The sequence below is a fragment of the Lactuca serriola genome, chromosome 5, assembly GCF_051521515.1.
Source record: "Lactuca serriola cultivar US96UC23 chromosome 5, Lser_US96UC23_V15, whole genome shotgun sequence".
Lineage (NCBI taxonomy): Eukaryota > Viridiplantae > Streptophyta > Magnoliopsida > Asterales > Asteraceae > Lactuca > Lactuca serriola.
The window spans coordinates 290,986,397-291,003,762 of record NC_136412.1 but is presented as its reverse complement, the minus strand read 5'-3'; the positions used below and the strand labels follow the sequence as shown (position 1 = coordinate 291,003,762).

General features: G+C 33.0%; 3 pseudogenes across 1 annotated transcript; 2 read left to right on the top strand and 1 right to left on the bottom strand.

The window, feature by feature from the left end:
- Positions 1–2,879: 2,879 nt before the first annotated feature.
- LOC145050624 (glycine dehydrogenase (decarboxylating) A, mitochondrial-like) lies at positions 2,880–4,450 on the bottom strand (annotated as a pseudogene). Its single transcript, XR_013683424.1, has 8 exons — positions 4,439–4,450; positions 4,195–4,347; positions 3,903–4,095; positions 3,712–3,789; positions 3,505–3,630; positions 3,303–3,401; positions 3,094–3,211; positions 2,880–2,968 (listed from the first exon to the last, which is right to left on the bottom strand). The product of XR_013683424.1 is annotated as a glycine dehydrogenase (decarboxylating) A, mitochondrial-like (transcript).
- A 5,757-nt stretch (positions 4,451–10,207) lies between these two features.
- LOC145051710 (stress-response A/B barrel domain-containing protein UP3-like) lies at positions 10,208–11,326 on the top strand (annotated as a pseudogene).
- A 3,833-nt stretch (positions 11,327–15,159) lies between these two features.
- Positions 15,160–16,105, top strand: LOC145054627 (stress-response A/B barrel domain-containing protein UP3 pseudogene; annotated as a pseudogene).
- Positions 16,106–17,366: the final 1,261 nt, after the last annotated feature.

Sequence of the window (17,366 nt, the reverse complement as noted above, 5' to 3'; positions counted from 1 at the left end):
GCGAATGTCATTACTAGAAAAACAGCCTTTTACGACGCTCATTGCGCGTCGTAAAAGGCTCAGACGACGCGCAAATGTGCGTCAAGGAAGGCCCTGTCATAAAGAGAGACGACGCGCATTTACGACGCTCATTAACGACGCGCAATTACGACGCACGTTTACGACACGCAATGCGTATCAAGGAAGGCCCTGTCATAAAGGAAGACGACGCACATTCACGTGTCGTGACCTTACGACGCGCGTGTTAATGACACGCAATGCGTATCAAGAAAGCCCCTGTCAAGAAAGGTCATGTCATAAATTAAGATGACACACATTTTTTGCGTATAGTAAATTTAAATGTTTAAAAAAAAATTATATATTTATTAATTTTTAAATTAAATTTGCATTTAATTTCTCATAATAGAAATAAAATACCATATACAAAAAATACAATCCATTGCATAATATAAAATAAAATTTCATACTCAAAAAATAAAATAAATTGCACAAATTATAATGTCATACAAAGAATCATTCAAATGTTAAACAAAAATAATACATTGCTAACATGGGTTATACATTCCTATAAAACTAACAAATAATCATACAACTCTGTTTCTTACTGGAAAGGAATGCCAAACATGATTACAAGTCTCCCTTAATCTTGATTACTCACCTGCTTAAGTAGAATGTTGTTGTTGAGAAGGTTACCTAGCAACAGAGAAAAACACAACACCTCTCCCACAATCACAACATCATTTACAGAAAAAGGGTTGTCAATTACTTTCATTAAGACTTTCATTCAGTCACAAAAATATTAAATAAAAGGGTGAAAAAAATAACTTACTTTTGATAAGTTGATCTCCCTTAGAGCAAACACAGCTAAAGCATTGAACAAGACCCTATTTCAAAATTTTGTAAATACACAAATCATGATACCTGATACTGGAATACACACTTTGAGACACTGGAATACACACTTTGAGATATGAATTAATACGAGTAGATTAACCTGGATACATAGGAAGTAAAGATGGAAGGTGCCAGAACTCCGGGGGGATTGGGTTGGTTCCTTCCTACTCGCACACACCAAGCTAGAACTCCACTTAATCCAGCACCAAAATAAGTCTGCATTCAGAAAGCTACAGGGGTGAGTCACAATTCAAGAATCTGTTAAAATTTGAGGAATAACATGTTCAACCAAAACAATATTAGAAAACAGTGTTAAATGTGAATCATAACAATGTAATAATTATCAAGATGCTGGAATACTTGAAATCTAGATTATTTACCTTTTGATTGTAAATCTAAAGATTCCTCATGCACAGATTATGTTCTTGTCAACTCTTGCATAGTGGTAAATTTCAATTTAGCTAGTTTGTCTATTCTTTTCACCTGATCTTTTCATCTCTAGGCATCCTATCTATTTATTCGTTGCAGACTAGTGAGCTTCCATCATTATGTTCTTGAAATCTTGATTGTTAAACTTCTAATTTTGAATCTGAGCTTTTTATTACAATGTTACTATTGTAGCACTTACTTAATGCACACATATTTACTATGATTAGGTTCTTGCCAACTCATACATGATGTTAAATTGCAACTGAGATATCCATTAAATCCACGTAAAATGACTATTTTGCCCACATTTTTGTATTTTTACTAATTCTTTTGTACATTAACTCACAACAATGAACTTTGAATCAAATGATCCAGACTTCCATTTTACTTCTCATGAACTGTATTGTATTTCTTATTAGGAATCAAGTTTATTGATGTTAAATCAACTCTCTTAACATTTCTTTCCTATCTTGTAGTTTTTACTAGTTTGCTTTATAACATTAATGGTAAAGTAAGACTGTTATCTCCTGACATTGATGATAAAATAAACTTCTTAATTCCAGGTTCAAGTGTTCCAGCACTTTGCTTTATAACATTAAATGGTAAAGTAAGAAATAACCTTTATGTTGTTCGAGGAAAACAATATTTGCCTCCGTCCGAGATTTGTCATGCAACTAACTACAAAAGAGAAAACCCATAATTCATTTCACAATACATAAAAAATAAAAAGATTTAACGCTCTAAAAGGTAATTAAAAAATCCATTTAACAACCTGATAGTAGGTCACTCTGCTTCAAGGACACCGAAAATCCGTTTTTCACCACCAGTGACAGGAGCTAGCCTTGATGCCATTTAATGGAAGAATCTTATCTGTAAGAAGAATAATATATGATTTTTTATTGAGAAATAATTTTTTTTTATAAAAAATACAACTATCAGATTAATTAATTTGCTTGTTGGGATACCAAGCATCGGTGAGAGTCCGGGTTTCCAGCATCCAATCGGTGTAGTTGCTTTAGGGCCTGATGACACGCAAAAGTTAGTTAAGTTATTATCCAAATCAAATAAAAGAAACTAGTTCTTTTTTTAAATTTCCATCCATATTTTTATTTGAAATAAGATTACCTGTAATGGTAATGTAAGACTGTTTTGTCAAGTGTCAATATTAAACTTATTAATGTTGTTAGGAACTGAACGTTTTAAAAGACTGTTTGATTCAATCATTCAATAGCTAAAAATTGTATTAATTTTTGTGATAAAGTGGTGTTGAAAGAGTGTTTGATTGAGTCATTGAATATAGCTAAAATTGTTTAAATTTGATAAAGAGGTTAAGATGGGATCTTTCACAAAAAGTGAAATCTATACATCATCATGACAAGGAATTGGTATAATTAAGAGCAACTGGTCAACATGATTTTACATGAATAATACCATAAAAGCCAGCAGCAGCCATATAAGGCTTACAAATACGAAACATGTATATATAAGAACAAGATTTAAGTATAAAGCTGAAAAAGAACCTGAAAACCACACCACATCATTCACATGTATATCTTCTTATTTCTTAAGCAGTAGCTTCAGCTTTCTCTTCATACTCATGCGGTGGCTGAAGGGTTCCGATCACCATACACATTGTCCACACGGCCTGTCACACATAATTAACCCAACCATAGTTAATCAATCTTTAACCACATCAATCAACAATTCAGGATTCAAAAAAAAACTTTTTAATTATTTAGATTAAATTTTATCCATGAGAGAGAGACGAACATGTAGTAGGCCAGAACTTAGTTGTACGAAGCCATGGTGCAGGGTAAGCTGCATATTCTCTGGAGTATGGTTTTGTCCACTTATCAGCCATGAGTAGTTGTGGTGGATGAGGTGCTCCCTACAATTTTTTTAATTTCCATCATTATCCCTAATATAACTCTTGAACAAATAATACAAAACAGTCAGAACTTAGTTATTGTTATAATTACCTTGATGACATTGTTGTTGATGTCCACTGTTCCTTTCTCAATTTCTGCTATTTCTTGTCTAATGGAGATCAAAGCATCACAAAACCTGTCCAACTCAGCCTACAACTCAAAAATTCCACATGTTATGTTATATAAAATGAAAGGAGAGGAAAAAACATTATAACTTTTAAAGAAACTTTACTTTTTTTTTTTCAAAAAATACCTTGCTTTCACTTTCAGTGGGTTCAAGCATTAGTGTTCCTGGAATTGAACATGACATAGTTAGACCATAAAACCGGTAATCAATTAGACGTTTTGCAACATCTTCTGGCTCTATTCTAGCACTTGTCTGAATATGAATATGACTCAAGTTAGTTGCTATTTCTTTTTGACTTAACAAAAAATATGACTAAATAATATTATAACTTACTTTCAAGGGTCTCAAATCAACGATGAACTCATGGGCAACTGTTCCACTCACACCACGGAAAAGAATGAGATAGTGACTCTGCAATGTAATTAATCCCAAAGGAAAAAAAAATTGAGAACTTGATAATAACAATAATTAAAAAAATATTATATATTTGTTCTTAATGAATAGGGAAAGAAAGAAATTGAGACATCAAGACGTGTTGCCATATAGTTTGCATTCAAGATAGCTATATTGTATGCATCTGTAAGTCCTTGAGATCCCATCATGGCAATGTACGTATGTATATGATATAGGCAAGATAAGTGTTGAACCCCAAGGTGCTGCTGAAACCGTGCCAAGTGGCTTACTCTGCTCAGGGGCTGGTATGCCTCTAGTGGCAACCTTTAAATCAAGATTTACAAATTAAATTATATAAACTTAACAACATATTACTCTAATTACACATAAACATCAAACTAAAAAAATTATTGTTTGTCTTACCACAGGGTGTGAAGGCAAGTAGGGCGCCAAGTGTTTCTTCACACCAATGGGGCCCATTTCGGGCCCACCACCACCGTGTGGAATGCAAAATGTCTTGTGAAGGTTTAGATGACAAACATCAACCCCAATCCACCATGGACTTGTTAATCCAAACTGTAAAAAATAGAAACCAAATAATTTTTATATGATGTTTCAATTTTGTTACCTCCATTAAAACGACACAGGAAGTGTAATGTTTATGTACCTGTGCATTCATATTCTCCAGCAGCTCCAACATTTGGTTGCAAAGAGAAAGAGTCAAATCCGGTTATGGTACACAGAATGTCCCCCAAATTCTTGAACACTTCCTACAAGATATTTTTTTATGTTGCTCTCAGGTTAAAAAAAAGTCAACAGAAATATAATTTGGAATTGTAAGTCAAAATTAGAAAGATTTGATTACATGATACCCCTATGCCTGTTGGGTAGGAGCAAAAGGATGCATATCTGCAAAGGATGCCATGTCACAGGCATCATCTCTGTAGTTGCATTAAGCTTCATGGTGCAAGATCCCAAAGGAATCATACTGTGGCATAATGACAGATCCTTTGACTGCAGCTTACTAATGTATCTTAGTAGCTCATGCTCCGTATGATAACTAAAATAAATAAATAAAGAAGCAGGAAAAGCCTTTTACATGTTAAAAAAGTGACTAGGTTTTGAAAAAAAGTATCATGCGTGTTGAAAATCGAATGAGTCAGATATGGAGTCTCTCTGACAAGTCCGGAAGGGATAACATCTTGAACCTCTGGTGCAAGTGATGTGGCACTAAATGTCACCTAGAATCAAGAATCAAGATTCTTGATTTATATAAAGATTTGTTATATCAAAAGAAAGGACAAACTCATGGGTTTTCCTAAGGCAAAAACTTTGAACATCCTGAACCTCCACCATGAGAACCCACTTCAGTTGCCGCCGTTATTTCACCAACTCCGGCCATTAGATGTGATCATGCGTGCAGATACTTACATTACCAAAGATAGGACCGGAGGCAAGAGCGGATGAACTTGGTTCAGAAAACCAGAAGGGTGATTATGGTTTTCCAGAGAGAGAGAGAGAGAATGCACCTCAGGAATGATGCCCTTAGCCATTGCCCAAGCCAATCAGATACGAAATTGAGGGCTTTAAGCACAGTGGGCTGAAAATATCACATATAGCTACAATATAAACAAACGGATCTAGAAGTAAGTAATGTTACTGGTAAGAATAATTAGCCGACAGTCATAAATGATAAATGCATAAAGTTTTTATTTCACTTGAAGAGATTTTCTACTGAGGTGACCTAGATTTGGTTCTTTGTGATCTGAAATATCAGCGATTCAAGAGTGAATTACTTGCTTATTGTTATGATCTGTATAGAATTCATTTATGTTTCTCACTCAAAAACTTGATTGTATAGATGAACAAAAACTAAGATGATCTCAAATTGACAAGCTTATAATCGCAGAAGCAATTAGAAACAACCAACGAGCAAAATGCAGGCAAGCAAACTTCAAATTATTCAGGTAGAAAGCACAAATTGCATATCTAGTTACATTCATTTGCAAATCAAATCAGATTAACTCAAGTATTATAAATCGGATTGATCTAAATCAAATCAACAAGAAGACCAATTTATTCGAAAGAAGTAACGGAGGAGAAAACGACTTACGGATAGGAGACAAAAGGTGGATCCAGGACTTAGAACCCCAATCGCCAACATCGTGAGTGTAAGAAGTCGCAGTCGTCGGCATAGGCGTGTGTGAGCGTAAGGAGTCGCCGACACTGCGATGATGAAACTTGATTAATTTTGTGGAGTTCTCCCATAAAAGCCCTAGCTGGTTGATGGAGGCGTTGATTGTTGATGATGAAGGGCCGGTAGGGTTTCATCGATTTCGAGTATGGTAGTACCAGGTGGGGGAGGATAAGATAGCTTCAAAGAAGGTCACAAATCTGGAGCAAGGAAGAAGGAAGACATCATTGCGAATTGACGGTGGTTGTGTCTAGGGTTAGATTGAAGGAGGAGGGAGAAAATGGCTCTTTGTACGATTTTATGAGAAATAAGGGAGATTACTTCAAAATTTTAGAATTTTCTAATTTTAGAGGATCCCTCTTTAAAAACGCGCATTTAAATGAAAAAAATATAAAGCGACATTTGTAGACGACGCCCATTTAATTTAGGTGCCCTTCGTGTTTGTAAATTTTTTCTGTGGGACAATAATTTTAGGGCACGCACAAATGCGTGTCTTCTATCCTTCAAATTTTGGAAGGCTGACATTATTTTTAAGAACACATCAAAATGTGTATCGTAAATCAGTGAGTGTCATTGTTCGCGCGTCATTAAAGGGTATTTATCTTGTAGTGTGTCCGCGCGTTGCGCAATGAGATAATTATGTAGTTTAATATGGTTATATATGGTTTAATGTATTGTGAATAAGTCATACATAAAACTTGTATGCGATTAAATAGCATGTATATTTTTTGATTTATAGATTTTTATCATATAAATAATGAAATTTTTTTACTATTAGTTTAAAATTTTAAATGTAATTTTTATGTACACATTAGTATCTAATGTAATTAGTTGATGATTGATTAGATATGGATTCTCATTTGTGGTCCTCTATTTATGTTGAACCTCATAAAAATACACATTTAACGACTTTTGTTAATTTTACTATTGAATAGAAAATGGTACCATATTTTAAGTAAATATAAAAATTTTCATTCTCAATCTATTTTAAGATAGTGACATATTTTAAGTTAATATAAAAAATCATATTCTAGAACTAATGAAAAGAACAAACGGAGCCAAATTTTTTAACTATAATAAAGTTGATTCCAATTAAAAAGTGCTCAATCGAAGATAATATCATTCAATAAACATCATAAGATATTACGATATATTCAAATTACAACATCATTTTTGTAAGAGTCATTCAAAATATATGAGACTATAGTGCCTAATACAACAATGTAATAACCAAATGACCCTTACTGATTTTAAATGAAATATAATTATAATATATTATCTATGCAACTAAATTTCTACACAACATGTGAGATTCGTCTACTATATGGTATTCTTCTAATATATTATATTATAGTATAAACATTATATTTGGAAAACCACTTTGAGTTATATTATAGTTTATAACATTAAATTTGTGATGGGTTGTATTTGACACACATTTGTGTATTTATATCTATATTATATATTTAAAACAACTCTTATATAAACATCCAACCTAAATATTCATCTTCAAGTTTTCTTTCTTCTCCATGTAAAAAAACTTTTGTTATAAAGCCAAAAATGGAATAAAAGACACTTAATTGTATGATCATGATATATTGTATTTTGATTGGGGCTTGTACAAAACATGCATGAGCATATATTATTAATTTATCTCTTGTTTTGGGTAATTCGAATAAGATAGCTTCAAATCCAATGTATCAAACGGATTACCCATTTACTAAAGTCTAAAATCCAAAAACTCAAACATGTTCTAATACCATACAAATGCATGAGGTTTTAGCAAATTATTATCTCATATGAATTACCATTGATTATGTGTGATTAATTATTAAGAAGGTGAAAATGTTTGGAGGTTTCAAATGCACGAGGTTTCAGCAAATTATTGTGGGGGGTTTCAAATGCATGACAATCAAGGGAAAATGCAAGCTTTATAAGTATGTAAGATAAGATGTAACTTTACAAGGGTTTATACATGGTTTCATGATTACTATTTGAGAAATTAAATGTTAAGACATTGATTACAATTTAAACGTCTTTTCATTTATAATACCAATTAATAGGCATTACCTATATAAGCAGTCACACCGAAAACTTAATTGTATTTCCTAGTTACAAATAAAACCTAGTTTCTAAGACAAACCCACCATAAAAAATAATGCCAAACATTTGATTCCAGTCATAACTAATCTCTGAAATTGATCATGATATATAGAAGGGCATGCGAAAACCAAAAAGGGTTTTAAGGATGTTCCATGAGATAAAGTTAAGATTTATAGAGAAAGGTGTTATTTTGGATAAGTTTATAGGCTTCCCCTACCCTATTAGGGATTACTACATAAACTTTACTCTTCGGGTCTCAATGTAAAGATGAAGAGCTCAATTTGGAGCTCAACAATCCGTTGCATGTCATTCAATAATGATTAACTGATCGAATGACACTTCTTGATAGGGTTTGATAGGGGTGAAGCCTCAAGATTGCAAATTTTAATTTTCTTGTTAAATTTAAAATTTTGATCGTGTTCTTTTGGTAAAGGTTTAATATTTTTGGTGTAAAAGCTAGTGATGTTGTTATTTTGGTGTAAAAGCTTAACCCTTTTTTTATGAATTAATGGAATTTAATCGTTGTTTAAACTTTTTTTTTTGTGCGATCACCTTAACGAAACTAACAAAATAATTTAGTGGAATACATATATTAGATAAGGATATCATATGAATTAGTGATTCCTTTTGATGTGAGAGGAGAGTGTCGGAGACGAGAGAAAATACAAAGTAATTGAATGAAATAGGGTTAATATGGGGATGGGGGAAGTCCTCTAATAGAGGAGAGAAGAGCAAATGAAAATGCCAATTTACCCTCACGTGTCGGTACCAGTACCAACAATGTTAATTTGGTATGGTTCTGTCTCATGCTCATCCCCACTACAAATTAAAAGATAAATATTTTTTTAATTATTGATGATTAATTGATTCATTGACATGTGATGTTAATTATAATTATTATATTGATTAATATTTAAATACAAAACTAAAATTTAAATGTCACATTAACAAAAATATATTGATCAAAAACTATTTTTTTATAATAATGGAATTTTTCAAAAGAAGTAGTTTCTTAATAATTTAAAAACAACAAACTTTTAAATATAATGTTTAACATTACAACTAAATCGAAAATTCAAATCCACGTACAACCTACACATAGATCCCATTCAACTATATGATTACCAAAAAAAATGTCTATCTAAATTAATTAACTTTTAATGGATAAAAATTACTAAAAATCAAAGAAATAGATCAACTTTTATTTTCATATGGAACTCTCGTCTATTAAATTGATGTAGTTTTAATATTCATATATTTAAAATATTTAGAAATTGGTTTTAATATTCATATCTACCCTAATAAATGAAAATGTTATTGCTACTTGTCATTCTCTCATTTATTTGACTATTTGTCATTTTGTCATAATTTTGAAATATATTTTTTTTCCACTTGTCAATTACTTCATTATTCATTTCCACTATATCATTAATTTATTTCCATAAATTAAACCTACTATAATAACTATTAATTTCAAATTTCAAATTTCAAATTTGAAATTTCAATTTCAATTTCAATTTCAAATAAATTTACACTTTAAACAAATGTATTTAACATTTTATTATAATAAATCGTTTAGTACACGGGTCTAACAATTAAACACATAATTTTAATTAATTTATTTTTTGCATGTTTGTTTTTTTCATAATTTTCACTTATTTCATATTTCAAATTCAAATAAACTCTTCATTTAATCGCTCCTGTTTAACATTATGTTTTAATTAACCCGTATAATATACGGGTTTCACAACTAGTATTTAAATAATTTGAAGCGTGTTGTAATATATTACTATAAAAATTTAATAACTCTAAATTAATTTATAAAGATATAGTAATTTTTAATATTTAATGATTTAATTATATTATTGTAAACAATACGTATATTTTTCATAATTTTGCGTATATTTGTCATAATTTTAATCATTGCATCTCTAACTAAATCTTGTGTAAATGCAACCTCATCTTTTCTATATGTTTCATATAGAAAATCTCACAATGGATATTTTGGGCTTATTGGGCTTCCAAACTAAAGAACTTTACCGGGCAAGCAATATTTGCCCATTGATAATGTCATGTTTTATGCTACCATGAGTCCATAACAATTAACAATTCACATGATTCTCTTCACCAGTTTCAATTATGTCCATAAAAATGTTGAGTGCTCTATCACGCACCCGATTTCTACCATCATTTTCAATTTCAATTCCTCAACTTTCTTCCGCCGGAAGTTTCTCATCCTCCATCGTAACCCCTAAAAACTGATCACATCAGCATCTCGGAACAACCGCAGATCGTTGAACACGTGGTCCTCTTCAAAGTAAAACTAGATGCCGACTCTTGCAAACTTGCAGCTATGGTGAGTGGACTCAACGGCTTAACATCACTCAACCTCACCCTCCACCTCTCCTTTGCACAACTCCTTCACTCCATAACAATTAACAATTCACATGATTCTCTTCACCAGTTTCAATTATGTCCATAAAAGTGCTCTATCACGCACCCGATTTCTACCATCATTTTCAATTTCAATTCCTCAACTTTCTTCCACCGGAAGTCTCTCATCCTCTGTCGTAACCCCTAAAAACTGATCACATCAGCATCTCGGAACAACCGCAGATCGTTGAACACGTGGTCCTCTTCAAAGTAAAACTAGATGCCGACTCTAGCAAACTTGCAGCTATGGTGAGTAGACTCAACGGCTTAACATCACTCAACCTCACCCTCCACCTCTCCTTTGCACAACTCCTTCACTCTCGGTCATCGTCACTTACCTTCACTCACATGCTTCACAGTCGATACAGATCAAAGGAGGATCTCCGGGAGTATGCGGTGCATCCTGAACACGTTCACGTTGTCAATGAGAATAAACCGATCATTGATGACGTCATGCCCATTGATTGGATGTCTAATTGTGCTAGTGTCTCACCGAAGCCAGGGTCGGCGATGAGAGTTACATTTCTAAAGTTGAAGGAGAATTTAGGGGAAAACGAGAAAGCTAGGGTTTTGGAAGTGATTGGAGGAATTAAAGATCAGTTTCAAGCGATTGAACAGTTAAGTTTGGGTAAGAATTTCTCTCATGAAAGGGCGAAAGGGTTTACGATCGCTTTAATCACTGTTTTGCCTAGGCAGGCTGATTTGGAAGCTTTGGATTCAAATTCGGAGATTGCGAACTCGCAGAAGGAGAAAGTCGGTGATTCCATAGAGAGCGTGGTGGTTGTTGATTATCTGATTCCACATCCGCAGGTGGCTAACCTCTAATGGATGCCTGTTCCAGGTTCTTTACTTTTCTTCGAGTATGTGTTGCATTATGTTTAATCCTTTGTGTATGTGATGCTCTTGTGTTATCAATGTATATAAAACTCTTGGTAAGATAAGACCTGTGATTTTTTTTCTTGATTTAACGATTGTTTCATTCTTTTGCCTATTTGTATGATTCCAATGCAATTTATCATTCCAAAAATCCTTATTCATCCCATTGACCACATTTCTCACCACATATATACATATCTCTAATTTCAACTTTCATTATTGGTCGTTTGACTTGTTTTACTATCAATAGGAAGGCAAAAATAAATACAAGAAAACTTAGGTGTTGTTTGTTTTTTCTGAGGTAAAATATCTGTAGTCTGCGGACCACATCTGTAGGCCTGTGCAGTAGAAGAGGTGGACCAAACGTTTGCAGTCTAAAAAAAGAAGATTGTTTGTTTTTTTAACATCTGCGGGCTACTAAAATAAACTGAAATCTAAATAAACTGATTTTTTTTAAACTTCAAAGTGATTTTTTAATATTTTTATGACTTTGTTATAAATAATTAACGAATCTGGATCAACTTTTATGTATTATTGTATAAATAATAAAAATAAAAATAAAAATGATATGAATTAACGTATATATTTGATAGAAACCAGCAACTTTGGTTGCAAAGTTATAACTAAACATTATAATTAGTGATCAAAGAATTTGATACATAAATGGATGGAAATAAACTTCGATTTTTTCAATTAAATCCATTAAAAACGTACCATAAATATTTTCTCGAGAAATTGACGATACTGTATTAAATAATATTTTACAAAATTTGGCAAAAAAAATATAAGAATATACTATGATTTTTTTTCATATTTATATAAACAACTTCAAAGACGATTATTGTAATAAATCTTTATTTATAAATTTGTCAAAAATATCATGTTTGTATCGTCGAACGTTTTTTTTTTTTTAAAGTTTTGTAATTTTTTTTTTCAAATTGTTTATCATTAATAAAGTTAGAAAAACTTTAAATTAAAAAAAAAACTTAAAGAAAAATAAAGATATATATGTTTTTTAGGCTAGAAGATGTCTAAAAATATATAAGACTCTAGTCCACATCTGCGCCAAGAAGAGGGCGTGCAAACATTTTTAGGTATGCAGTCTTCAAAAAAACAAACAGTTTGCGAAGGCTAATGTCTGCGCGGCGCAGACAGAAGAGGCCACGTAGATCGACAGACAAAAAACAAGCACTACCTTAGTCGCTTTACAACCAATAAATATTGTCATTCGTTCCACTTCATCATAATCAACATTCACTCCATAAAAAAATACTTTTCATAATACTAATATTTAATTTGAGATGCCAAAACACGCAACGACTTTCCTTTCTCTGATAGAGGCTCGCTTCTTCAATTCAAGTTCAGCTTGCTGCTTTTCATTTTGATAGGAGTAGGTGCTTGCTGCTCACTCACTGTCTACTAAATGAGCCTTTACTGCCTGCCCGACCCCTCTCTTTAATCTTAAGTAAAGTTTAGTCAAATCAATGAAGTGAACAGCCCAACCTCTTTGTTTGTTTCACCTAATTTGGAAAGAGAACAATAGACTTGCAATTATAGTCTAGGAAAAAGCTTCACTTTGATAGCGGTCATAGGGGAGTTCAGAAAGGATTTGATTATAGATAGAGACTAAAACCTGTGCGGGGGTAGGGGCGGATGTAGCCAACTGGATCAAGGCAGTGGATTGTGAATCCACCACGCGCGGGTTCAATCCCCGTCGTTCGCCCATCAATAAATGGACCATTTGTTATGGAGACAGAAGACAAACCTAGAAAACTTTTTTTTCTGCAAGTCATCTCGAGGCTTCAAACGCATCCAAGTAATTGGTATCCGATTGAAGCATAGAAATAGATCCGTGTCACCTACTTGCTGAAAGCACAAATGGAATGGCCGATCATGAATTCTATGAAGTTTTTAAGACCTTCACTTTTGACTTCATAATGAATTAAATGAACCCCCTAAATACATGTAAGAATTCATTACACATTTTCCTTCAACGAATCCCAAAAATGTTTTGCATCATACGTAAAGAATATACATGACATCTGAAAATTATTCAAATACTTTTTCCATGAATTTGTCTATTCAGCAAATAAATAGGCAGTTATGTCTATTAATATGTATGGTCTTGGATTATCAATAATGATTTTTCTTTAGAATTCGATACTTGATCAAACCACTTACTTCTATTATGTTAATATTAATCACTACTGTTGGATATTCCCTTGACTTCTGGGTTATCGTTCAAGTGTGCGGCTAAAGCCTTCAATGGTACGCAGTCAAATGCTAGAAAATGCATGAACATGTTGAAACACAACTTTACTTTGAGCTCCAGACCATAGCCACATGCAAATATTCTATTGATAAAATAAATTAGAAAAAAAAACATAACAACTCTTGTCTAGGTGACATATTTACAAGATCGAGTCTTGTAATGAACAAAGTTGGATCAAAGCACAACCATTTCTATAATTTACTCCTATAAAACCGAAGAATAAGTGATTGTGGAAAAAAACAAATAGTTGAAAAAATACATACCGAATATAACTATTTTCAAAGGGTTACTTTTAATAGACTTATCAAAGTGTAAGAAACAATAAAATAACCTCCCATTCAATAAAATAACCTCTTATTTGGAGATGTTTAGTGAAATAAGATATATGGAACCAATAAACTGATCTTTTAAAAATGCGGGTTTAGATCATTTTAGTTATTAAACTTTTATGAATGTTTTAGTTTGGTCATTATATTTTGTTTAAGCTATCGTTGGTGATTGAACGTGTTTATTTTGTTCATTTTGATCACTATAATCGGGGATCGCAGGTCTATAATATCAAACAATGTTTATTATCATTTATATAAAAAACTACTATTTTTTCTTTTCTCCACTACTATCAATTATTTATAGTAAATTATATGAATAATCTTTATGATTTAAGGTAGAGTGCACATTTAGTCTTTAACTTTTTTAACTCGAACACTCTTAATGACTTTAAAGAGAAAAAGAAAAGACTATTTTACCATTATCCATTCCATGGCTCTTGTCACTGGTAGAAACACACCAAATCATCATCGATAACTAGTTTTACGTTAGGTGACATCATAGAAAGTCTCTGTATCAAGTGACCCAAAGCAGAAAATATTTTGGTACATATGAATTAATTGAAAACACTAATAACTCTACTTCTTCCAATAGTTTGAATCACAAGACTATGTTTTGTTTGAAGCAATTAAAAACATTAAACATGCATGCTACCCTAAATCACAATGATTATTCATATCATTTACTCTAAAATAATTGATATAAAAAGTTTAGTTGTGGAGAAATAAAAAAAAAATTATAGTTTTTTTAAATTTTTTTATAAATGATAATAAAAAATAGAGCGACTAAAATGAAAAAAAATAAAAACGTTCGGTAACCAATGGTAGCTTAACACAAAGTATAATAACTAAAGTAAATTAACAAGAAAAGTTCAATGATTAATTATAACCTTGATAATATTATACACCGGCTATTACTGATACGATTAGAATAATTAAGATGATAAAAATTAAACAAATTCAGTGACCAATGCTAACTTAAATAAAATATAACAATAAAAAAAAAAATTATGTATGTGATCTAAATGTTTCGTATCCAAAACATGGATCTTTTTCGGAGCCCTTTTATGTATCATATTTTTATTGGGTTTCAGCTTTCAAGTTTCAAAAACAGAACAACTTTATTGGGCCATGCGATGGCCCATCGACAGTGTCATTATCAAAACCATCATTATTATCACAAGTGATATCCTTCCCAAATTCTGTTATGTCCTCAACAATGCTGTGTGCTCCAGCACGCACCCGATTCCTGCCATCATTCGCAATTACAACTCCACAACCCCTCTTCCGCCGGCTCAACTCTCTCGTCCTCCGCCGCAACTACCAAACACCGATCAAAATGTCGGCACAACACCAGATCGTCGAACACGTGGTCCTCTTCAAAGTGAAACCCGATGTCGATTCTAGCAAAGTCGCGGCTATGCTCAGTGGACTCAACGGCTTAACATCACTCGACCTCACCGTCCACCTCTCCGCCGGACAACTCCTCCGGTCTCGGTCTTCTTCGCTTACCTTCACTCACATGCTTCACAGCCGTTACAGGTCAAAGGAGGATCTCCGGGAGTACGCCGCTCATCCTGAGCACGTTCGCGTGGTCACGGAGAATATAAAACCGATCATTGACGACATCATGGCCGTTGATTGGATATCTAATGACGCAAGTGTCTCGCCGAAGCCAGGGTCGGCGATGAGAGTTTCATTTTTGAAGTTAAAGGAGAATTTAGGGGAAAATGAGAAAGCTAGGGTTTTGGAAGTGATTGGAGGAATTAAAGACCAGTTTCAATCGATCGAACAGCTAAGTTTGGGTGAGAATTTCTCTCATGACAGGGCGAAAGGATATACAATCGCTTCAATCGCTGTTTTGCCTGGGGCTGCTGATTTGGAGGCGTTGGATTCAAATGCTGAGCTTGTGAAGTCGCAGAAAGAGAAAGTCAGGGATTCAATAGAGAGCGTTCTGGTTGTTGATTACGTGATTCCACCTCCGCAGGTGGCTAACCTCTAATGGATGCCTGTTCCAGGTTCTTTACTTATACTTTTCTTCAAGTGTAACAGTATATTTAATCCGAAGTTGAGTAATCTGTATGTTATGTGATGGTCTTGCTTATTAACATATTCGTCTTGGATTACAAATTCTCTTGCTTATCACTTTAGTTTCTTAATTCCTTCATTCTTTGCCTATTTGTATGGTTCTAGTGCAAAACAATGCCTGGTTTATTTCAGCTGAAGATAATGTTTACTTTTACACTGGTAATTAAGGTTAGAAATAGTGTTCTAGTTTAGCTTTGGCACCTAATTATATAAACTATTGAAATGGGGAATCTGCATGTAACCTACTTCGAAAACAAGTTGAGTTTCGGTCATGGTGTTACCACTTACTAGATTCTTTAGTATATAGAGGGAAATTGCTAGGTTACAACCCTACATTGTATAAGCTTGTTGATGACAAACAAATATGAAAAACCTTGAGGTTAAGGATCTAATGGCTAACCAAAGCTAAAGCTTTAGGAGTTAGCAAATAGATAGTAGTCTAGAAGGTGTTCAGATTGCTGAATATGTTAAGGATGTCGTTCTGAAGATAGAACATTTGGTTGCTAAAGGGCACTACACAAAGGAGAGATATACAAGAAGACGAAACAAGATTTGGGCGAAACCATTCAAAAGAAAAAATAATAAACAACAAAATTCTAATAATAATAAAATATAGTAGTTCTATAAGGTCATCCGGTATACCCACCAGTAACAACCACTATAGTGGTGGGTGTCACCTTATCACCACATCCAACCATTAAATCTATGAGATACCTATCACTAAAATATCACTTCACCAGTGTTGTCAATAGCGATCATAGCGATCGCTATTGCGTTTAGCGAGGCGAGGCGTTGGTGTGTCGCTATGGGGCTTATAGCAAGGTAATAGCGGCGTAGCGATAGAATGTTTTTTTTAATTAAATCGATTTTTTTATAAAATGGCAAAATTGATTCCTGGAACATGTTTTTACTGATCGGAATTGGTCTAATTATTGATTGGGATTGCCAATTTTGCATTTGGGATCGCCAATTTGGTGTTTGGATCACTGATTTGGAGATTGGTAGAAAAACTATCGATCGAAAAAAAAGCTGTGCTTTCACCTCTTCGATTAAGTTTCTGAATTTTGATGCTATGATTAATGCTTCTAATACATTCAATTGATTATATATTCCATATTTCTATACTCCTATTCTACAATTCCTTTAACTACCTATACCACAATTCCAGTGTTACCACCTTTGTTCCAGTTCTGCTTTCCTGTTTGAAGTTGTTTGAAGTATTAGTTGCTGGAAATTTGGTTTGAAGTGTTAGAAGTTCTATTTTTAAGGAAACTTGAATTTTTGTTTTTATGTTAAATGTTAT